Genomic DNA, 10,569 nt, shown 5'->3' on the forward strand with positions numbered 1-10,569 from the left:
TCTTTTCCTACCACAACCATGTGTACCTAGACACGACTGAAATACAAATAGAGTTTATATATCGGGTGTTTTGAAAGCTTGGCTGTTATTGACATGCTTCGTGATGACATTGACATGACAGTTGATACAACTGCTATCCTATCTAGCATTTAATTATACCAGCTCTGACGCAAGCACACGCTCATCCTGTCATAAAACAAGGACACCGTTATACAAAATTGATTTACAAAAGGATGTTAAATAATATGAAAAGCAAAGTAGAAGTCGGTGTAACGTTTGTGAAAAGTAAGCAGGCCTAAGTCCATGTTTTCAAGTAAACGGTTATACAGGATGTAAAAATGGCGTTGTAATGTTTGGATCCTGTTTAAGGTACCCTGGTAACACGTGTCGTGCTTTTAACAATGTGTTTGTTTGTTGTTTAATGCCGCACTCAGAAATATTCCAGCTACATGACGGCGGTCTGTTAATAATCCAGTCTGGACCAGACAATCCAGATTGACATCACCCACTCAATTGGGATATGATGACATGCATCAACCAAGTCAGCTAGTCTGACCACCCGATCCCGTTAGTCGCCTCTTACGACAAGCATAGTCGCCTTTTTTGGCAAGCATGGGTTGCTGAAGACCTATTCTACCCCGGATCTTCACGGATTTGGTCTATTAACAGCAGAGTAGTTACACATACAATTCATGGTCTGGAATGAAATGTACTCCGACAATAAAGAACACAAACTTGATTTTGCATCTTCATGTTAAACCTGCTGTAAATCGGCGGCTTTACAGTGGGTTTCCATTTGGAATGTGTGAGGTGAATCTTGCTTATTTACCTGTGACGCACATGTCTACTCACTGCTGCATACCTAATTGTTGAAGGATGTATGAGTTGGGGGTATTAAGCATATATATCACTCTAAGTGACATCATATTCTGAATTTTGATTTCTGTCAAAATGTTCCTTTTGAAACTGACGGTCACGTAAAGTCTGAGGCGTCGCAAATTGAATTGTAGTTGGCATTCTGTAGCCATTCCTGGATCCGTTGTTCGAATACCAAGTTCGTACCGACAATGATTATTCTATGGTAGGGGACTATAAACACCATACCGTACTGGTGGCAATGATCAGTCATACCGTACGTACTGGTGGGTTTCACCCAAGTGACAATGATCAGTCAGCGCCATACCGTACCTGTGGGTTTCACCCAAGAGGCAATGATCAGTTCGCACCACACCGTGCTGGTGGCTTTCACCATAGAGGCAATGATCAGTCAGTACTATACCGTGCTGTTGAGTTTCACCCAAGTGGCAATGATCAGTTAGTACCATACCGCACTTGTGAGTTTCACCCGAATGGCAATGATCAGTCAGTACCATACCGCACTGGTGGGTTTTACCCAGGTGGCAATGATCAGTCAGTACTATACCGCACTTAGGGGTTTTACCACAGTGGCATTGATCAGTCTTACTATACCGCACTGGTGGGTTTCACCCAGGTGGCAATGATCAGTCTTACCATACCACACTGGTGGGTTTCACCCAAGTGGCAATGATCAGTCATTACTATACCGCACTGGTGGGTTTCACCCAAGTGGCAATGATCAGTCAGTATCATACCGCACTGGTGGGTTTCACCCAAGTGACAATGATCAGTCAGTACAATACCGCACTGGTGGGTTTCACTCAGGTGGCAATAATCAGTCATTACTATACCGCACTGAGCGGTTTCACCCAAGTGGCAACTCAGTCAGTACCATACCGCACAGGGGTTTCACCCAAGAGGCAATGATAGGTCATTACTATACCGCACTGGTGGGTTTCACCCAGGTGGCAATGATCAGTCATTACTATACCGCACTGGTGGGTTTCACCCAGGTGGCAATGACCAGTCTTTACTATACCGCACTGGTGGGTTTCACCCAAGTGGCAATGATCAGTGAGTACCATACCGCACTGAGGGGTTTCACGCAGGTGGCAATGATCAGTTATTACTATACCGCACTGGTGGGTTTCACGCTGGTGGCAATGACCAGTCATTACTATACCGCACTGGTGGGTTTCACCCAAGTTGCAATGATCAGTCAGTATCATACCGCACTGGTGGGTTTCACCCAAGTGACAATGATCAGTCAGTACAATACCGCACTGGTGGGTTTCACCCAGGTGGCAATAATCAGTCATTACTATACTGCACTGAGCGGTTTCACCCAAGTGGCAACTCAGTCAGTACCATACCGCACTGAGGGGTTTCACCCAGGTGGCAATGATAGGTCATTACTATACCGCACTGGTGGGTTTCACCCAGGTGGCAATGATCAGTCATTACTATACCGCACTGGTGGGTTTCACCCAAGTGGCAATGATCAGTCAATACTATACCGCACTGGTGAGTTTCACCCAAGTGGCAACTCAGTCAGTACCATACAGCACTGAGGGGTTTCACCCAGGTGGCAATGATCAGTCATTACTATACCGCACTGGTGGGTTTCACGCAGGTGGCAATGACCAGTCATTACTATACCGCACTGGTGGGTTTCACCCAGGTGGCAATGATCAGTGAGTACCATACCGCGCTGAGGGGGTTCACGCAGGTGGCAATGATCAGTCATTACTATACCGCACTGGTGGGTTTCACCCAGGTGGCAATGACCAGTCATTACTATACCGCACTGGTGAGTTTCACCCAGGTGGCAATGATCAGTCAGTACCATACCGCACTGGTGAGTTTCACCCAGGTGGCAATGATCAGTCAGTACCATACCGCACTGGTGAGTTTCACCATAGTGGCAATGATCAGTCATTACCATACCGCACTGGTGAGTTTCACGGATGGCCTAGTCGTGTAAGGCGCCGCGATTCGCTGTGCCAGAAACCTATGATTGTGGGTTCGAATCCCGGTTGGATACTGGAATACTGTTAAAAGCGGCGTTAAACCCAACTTACTCACTCACTAGTGCTCGTGGGTTTCACCCAAACGGCATCAATGATCAGTTGGTACACCAGTGCTCGTGGAATTCACTCACTCACACTTGCATTTGTAAAGTCTTGCATTTGTTTGGTTTAACCCCATCTTTCAGTATACTTCATATAAATGGATGGATATTTTGTCGACAGTGTGTGAGAGGATATTTAACCAGTCTTTACCAATATGGCAGCAGCATCCAGAACGTACTTCACTATATTTACCAAAATAGAGAATCGAACCCGGGAACACGGCGTGACGAACGAACGCCTGGACCACCTGGCTACCTTCCATTTTTTGTGTAATTGGAAAATAATTAAATAAAATATATTGACTTATTATGAATAATATTTATATTATTTAACTTAGATGCCTCGTTACATTTTATATACTCATACGTCCTGTATTCGATCAATACTATATTACTATGTAATGCATAAACATGATTATCAGAGCAACATATGTCCCTCATAAACATATTGATATGAGTAATACGATATGTCAAATCGCGTTTGGTTGTTTGCTTCATTTGACCAAATGAAAAGCACCATCGTGGTCGCAATGGAATTGACTAAACCTCCGGAACCTTTACGCCTGTAAGTGTGTATATATAAGTACCTATATTATCCACTAGCGTAGTTAAGCTTTACTGAATGCTTGGTCAGAAACTGCGCTCTTGTGCTACACAGGTGCAGATAAATCAGGCTAGCACGCTGGACGGTATTGTTCATAGGAGAAACTGCCACATCGAACGTCTTCCAAAGTGAACACACGTCTGATATTTCCTCTACATTGTGTATTCAACGATGGCCAACGGTCTTGTCAGTGATTTTGAAATCAATTTTCAGCTCAAACAGTTGCATATTGACGACCAAATACGTGCTGAGAAAGACATACATGATCGGCATGCCCATTTGAGCAGACGACATATTGAACAGGAAATCAAGCAGACGAGACATACTCTGGAAGACATTCACACTAAAACGATGTCGCCGACTGCGAAGTTGAAACTTAACGTTCCTGAAATAAAAGTGTCCGATGAAACATCTGATTCAAATCTAGACAATGAAGTGACCTTGACATTTGACCCACATGTCAGACTACACACTCGACAAAATATCCAGACGTCAAGACGACTCTCAAGGTCATTGGAACGGCGGGAGAGGAACAGATGCACTTCTCCTCTTGCCGTTACTAACCTTGTGTCTGTAAGTTCAAGGTCAATCGAGAACCTACACAAGGCGGCCTGCGTTTTGAAAAATACTCAACACGAGGGAGATGTTCAAGCCCTCTTGTCATCGGTGAAGTCGAAGAACTCATTGTGACATTTTGTAAAACTGTCTACAGTGAGGAGGTCATATGTGGAGGTCAAGCGTACCTACAAAATGGCGACAAGCAAAACACTGAACACTAAACGGGGACATGCAAGCGCTCTTGTCATCTTTGAAGTCGAAGAAAACATACTGATACTTCTAAAAAGAGGACATAAGTGTTTCAAGAGAAGATGTCGATACTGATGTCATTTAAATACTGTAAAGGCGGAATTAAATGTGTCTGACAGGTTTCAATATTTGGTAACGTAGCCTAACGATTGAAGCGACCGACCAATTAATGTCCTCCTAGAATAGCAAAGCTCGGGCTCTTTGAAGATTTGAGACCATTTCAGTTGTGGGTACAACGAGAACACCTTTATCTGGAACACTGCTGAAGTTGAGTAAGCCCTACCCATTTACTTACTGACAGTTTCAGAAATGTTAATGTAAATACTTTTAAAAAGCGATGAGCTAACTGATAGTCTTTTCAACCATTTAACTTTTTTTCGAGGTATTTCTTTGTGTTTCGGTGTCATGGAGTCATGACTTCAATCAACCAGGGTGTGTCCTTACACAAACAAACGATAAATGCTGCATTAAATAATCAAAGCTTTAATTCATCAGTGATTATTGTTTTTTTTTACAAATTATCTTATATTATTTTAATGTGACACGAATACACAATGATGTCATCAGGGTTTCTGTTTGGGGGGATTGCATAAACGTCTTAGATGATTGACTGATTGATTGTCTATTGCTATTGTTACCGTTATGTTCGTTGTAAAGAATATCATTACCGACTGTTTATGTATAGTTGCGCATATTCTGATCATGTTTATGTGATTTTATCGGAAAAAATGTATTGTCCGTGAAACTGAAGAAAATAATTATGCTTTCAGCTGTTGAATAAATATGAAATTGCCTGCCACAAAAGTTTTATCGTTGCTAGGTGTTTTTCTCAAAGAGGATTCAGGCTCATATTTTTTTTTAAATGTCTGGATTTGTAGCTGCAGATGAAAACATATCTCGATACAAAAGAGTCAGAAGCTAATTCTTTCCAAATATATGTCTTCTTGACTTGAGTCAGTATCCTGTACATCTCACACCTTTTTCAGAATCCTTGTTCCGCCTCTGGTGCTGTGAAGAACATGTGACATGGGGATCACGTTGCACGCTGATGTTGCTAATGATGTTGAAATTACGTTCAACGACAGTGTATGAACCTATCGATCGCAAAGCACCAGGTGTGTTGTGGATCGATATATGCGTTAAGGCATGAAATACATTGTCTGAAGGAAGTTTTTAAATAAAATAAACTCGCAATGTGTCACACGTGCCATTGTCTTCCATGCCAATCCCCTTTCGGTGACATAACTCGCTCCCACTTGGGATTCTGAGTTGGAATATGTCCTCGGCAACCTACTTATCGCACAGAGTGACTAAATAGACCAGATGACAGACTCGCTGACTTGACTGAGTGTGGTATGTTGTTCGCGGTATCAATCACTTGTTTCTTTGTGTCAGTTTGGGTGAATTTACAGGCTGTCGTGATGTAATCGGACCCCTGCTGAAAACGTGAATTAAATATACCTACATAGAACTACATCGTAATTATCACATGCTACTGAAAAGGGTTATAAAGAACTCGTTTGAATTTGTTTTCAGCTCTCTTTTTTGTGAACGATCGTTGGGTCATAGGTGGCCTAGTGGTCTGGCGAGCCGCAATTCGCTGTGCAGAGTTGCATCCCTTGGGCACGCTAGAACCCTAGTGGGTTCGAATCCAGCTTCGCCCCGATTATGTTTCACGCCCCATACCCGTACCCGTCGGTTACACCAAAGTGATAAACGTCTTAAACCTGCCTCATTTCGGGCTCCCCCATCCCCCCTCCAAACAACATTCTTGCCTCATCAACAGACAGTCGTGAACAGTCTGACGACCCCTGTGGCCATATTTCAGTGATAGTATGTACGCCTCCATCAATTATGACAACCCTCGCTCTCCTCGTATTTGCTGAAATCCAAAGTCCATCTCAAATCCATGCCATCGTTGCAGGAGTGAGTGAGTCTGGTTTTACGTCGTTTTTAGCAATATTCCAGCAATATCACGGTGGCTTCACACATTGTACTCATGTCGGGAATCGAACACGGGTCTTCCACGTGACGAGCGAACGCTTTAACCACAAGGCTACCCGACCGCCTCCAATCGTTGGAGGAAGTTCATGTAGGACAGTTATAGAGTCTGAAGCACAGTTTTAGATATAATGTTCAATGAGGTTTGCCTTGAATATGTCAATTATAACATTACTGCATGTCGGAGTCTTTTGCTATTGATTGAAGGGGGTTCCGCAAACAGCTGCTATGACTCAAACACATATATACATTCAGTCGCATTGTCGCAATGGACGCCGCGACTGGCCGGTTCACTCCAGTTATGGCTTCTACAAAAAGAAGAGAATAAGCATACCTATAAAACAATGGACTATTCCAATCGTCATCTGTTCTCTACACACGCTCACAATAACTGTCCCGATTTTATTGTATGTGTCGGAAATCTGAGGATTTGAAAATACAAATCTTATTGCAAGAGTGCGCTTAACATTTCTTAAAATTGCAGCTGGTCTTCGTTACTCAACGCAAAATGTCATGGTCTACCGTGTATTTGGAAGAGGACCACTATCTATTAAAATGTATACAGACGCATTTTCATATTTTGGCATAAAACTACAAGTGACAAGTGGAAATATAAGCTCAGCTAATCTACCGAATTTCCTGTATAAAGCGTTATTAAGATCCGCGGTTCCATTCCAGACCACCAACATAAAAGTGATCTTTTTCAGCACCCCCGACTAAGAAATTCACATAACTGCCCACACTGCCTTGTGTATATAACCGAAAACAGTAGCGTTGAAGGGGTACATACCTGCCTAGTAGCTATTATCGAAAACATTTAGCTGCACTGACCTATGGGTTACCTTTGCTCACGTTCCGTTCGTCTCCTAAAACAAAATCAACTTGTGTATTGTTTTAATAACCGCCCCTTTTGTCCAAGCTTCCGGGGTTCTAAGCTTCCGGGGTTGTTATTACGGCGATTATGATATTGTTTATATCTTATATATGAAACGACGTCACATATGACGTCGCTAATAATTAAAAACAATGGAGCTATGTTGCAATGGATTGGTCAATGAAAGAAAAGGACTTAAACGTTCTATGCCGTTTCTACCCTAAACAGGTTCACGGACATCTGTATCCATGTTACAGTAGACCTATATTATTTTCATTTTTTCATGTTTCAATTTCGCTAGAATGAAATCACACTTTGAACGGGAACTACTTCCAATCTGCTTGAATGACAATGTCTTCGGGGAGTGATCGTGAAGATAAGGCAGGGAATATGTAATAAATAGAACATAAGTTTTGTCCTTGCTTGTCATACGACATGTTTATCGCATCTCGCGAGAAATGGAGAAGCGAGTGCAAAACCACCAAGCAGCGAGTTTCTTTTTATTCCGTCATCAATACAAATGAATAAACTGAAGGGCATCTAGCCTATAGTCCGTTGTGTCCTAAAGATGGGAAGCAGTCACAAACTCACTCACTCATTATCCTTGTATCAAGGGCGGTCGGGTAGCCTAGTGGTTTAAGCGTTCGCTCGTCACGCCGAAGTCCCGGGTTCGATTCCCGACATGGGTACAATGTGTGAAGCCAATTTCTGGTGTTCCCCGCCGTGATATTGCTGGAATATTGCTAAAAGCGGCGAAAAACCAAACTCACTCACTCACTCGTTTATATGGAGCAGAATGGACAACCAAGTACAGTGTGATACGCATCCCCACAGCGTGGATGTTACAGAACTTACATAATCGTATTGTTCTCGGAACTTTAGTACATCGACCACCCTTGAGATTTTAAAATTATTTAACGAAATGACCATGAATGCTAGTATATATCATATAGTCTCCATCTATTCTATCTAAGAATTGCAAACCTCACACTTAAAGTATGTACAGTATCTAATATCACCAAGAATCTGAAGATACGTCATTACTCCCAGTAAAATCATTTTTCCTTGAACTGAAGTTTCTCTTGCATGAAAACAACATCTAAAGTTGATTATAAAATTACAAACCCAAAGATTTATAGTGCGTAAATAGTTGCGAGTTTCACCTTTAAAAACATTTCTCCATTTTCGCCAATTCATAGCTATTTTGCTACACAATTGTTTAGTTTTGTCCCTATTGTGTTAGGACAGTTGTACGCCATCTGGATGTATAATGAATACTGTTGTGTGATTGTGAAGAGAGAATAAATACGGATTCAATATATATCCTTGGCGCCCACTAAATTTGCATTTAACCATGTTTAACCATTATCCCCTTGTCTCTCACGCAGGTTTTTTAACATTTACATACACATGTGTACTTATTATGCGTCAAAGTGAGATTGACCAATCAGAGAGCAGAACTACTGACCCCACATGAGCCCGTATACCGTTAGTAAATATCCAAGATGGTTGATACTGACCTAATATGAGACCGAAAACCGTCAGTAACAGCAATCTTGGATTTTCCAACACCCACCTCACATATTTCACATGGAAATGCTGGTAGCGAAATTCGTTATTTGACACTGTTTTGTGTTTTACTTTAATAAATTGTGATGTGAAGGGACATAAATCTGTTTTTCAGATCACGTTCGTGACTTTATTGATAAATATTATAGTTAAAAATGCCAACAAGGTTTGTCCTCTAAGGTTTGAAGAGTGGTCTCCCTTTGACATCAGCAATGGCTGTCAAACGCTTTGCTTGTAGCACCGATGAGGAAATCTCTGATAAAAGGCAAAATGTGCGATTTTGATGCCAGAGAGTTAAAACCTTTCGGCATAATAAATTTGTTAAGGTGTCTTTAGCTGCCGTATACGGTGTCATATTAGTTTAGCAGAATTTAGCAAATATTGGGCCTCGCCTGATATTTTTCTGCTAATCTAATATGACACCGTATAAGGCAACAAAAGACACCATAACAAATAATATACGCCATAATGATGTCAGCCTTATGCTGCAAAGTCAAGTACATTCAACAAGCTCCATAATTAACAACGTTTTACAGAATCACATTCTTCAGCCTTCCCCCTTTTTGGCTTATAGACCGCCTCCGTGGTCTAGTGGTAGAACGTCCGCCCGGAGAGCGGAAGGTCCGGGGTTCGATTCCCGTTAAAAGATGGTACTTGTTGTTACCCTGTCTGACGCTCGGCATTAAGGGGCTAAAACAAGGACTGGTCGACTCGGAGTTAGTACACTATGACTGAGTGGGGTATTCATGTTAAACTGCGGCATGGTATCTCAGTGAGCTAGCACTATAAATCGGCATTAGCACGGACTAGTACAAGCAGCCACATACATGCACGTCGCTATATACGCGACTTTTACCCCATTTCACCCACCCACCCTTTCTGGCTTATAACGTACTGTGTATTAGAGATTGTAATAGAAAAATATCATCGAATGTGGAATACCTTACTTAAATATAGCTTTAGATTCAGAAATGTTAACCACATGGCCCAAGATACAATTAAGTTTCTTGTGAAAGTATATATTCTAATAGAGATACATAAAAAAGGGATACATAAAAAGTTACCCCTTGATAATTCATTTGAAGCAACATTCCTATGAAGCGGAAACACATAACCAATAGACCATGTTACGTAGAGGTGTCCTTTATCAAACATCATGTTAAATAACAGTTCTTAATATGGCGAAAGTGTTGAATTCTAATCAGCCTAGTGTACAAAGTATCATGTATTCCAGGGAGTTTGCTGCATTTTAGATGACTATCAAAGTTATTCAACATTTCATCTTGTGTGGCAGGCACATTGAGAACATATTCTGTATTATCACTGAGTTAGCAAAATCATCATTCGTACAGACATCGTAATATGTAACACATCCGGAGAATCGTCCGGTACATTGGCCTATTTGTTCGCACTTTAAATTGTTATTACCTGTACAGATCAGTCAGCAATACCAACGTTATATTCAAGAAAATTTGTACAATTAAAACTCTTAATCACATATAGGAGGCCCTTCAATTGTTACCGTTTGTCTTTTAAGAGTGTTTCTTATATACAAATAAGTAATTTATTTTCTGTCTGCGTGTCGCATATTATATATAGCCTACTTATTTCTAATGTGATTGTAATTCTCCAAAGGGCCTATAGTATCCTTATTTTTCTGAATCTATTCAAAGCTTTACATCTAACTCGTTTTAAACGTTAACTTGCAGTATCAAATATTTCCTT

Source organism: Haliotis cracherodii, unplaced genomic scaffold, assembly GCF_022045235.1.
Source record: "Haliotis cracherodii isolate W230 unplaced genomic scaffold, xgHalCrac1.p SCAF_5, whole genome shotgun sequence".
Lineage (NCBI taxonomy): Eukaryota > Metazoa > Mollusca > Gastropoda > Lepetellida > Haliotidae > Haliotis > Haliotis cracherodii.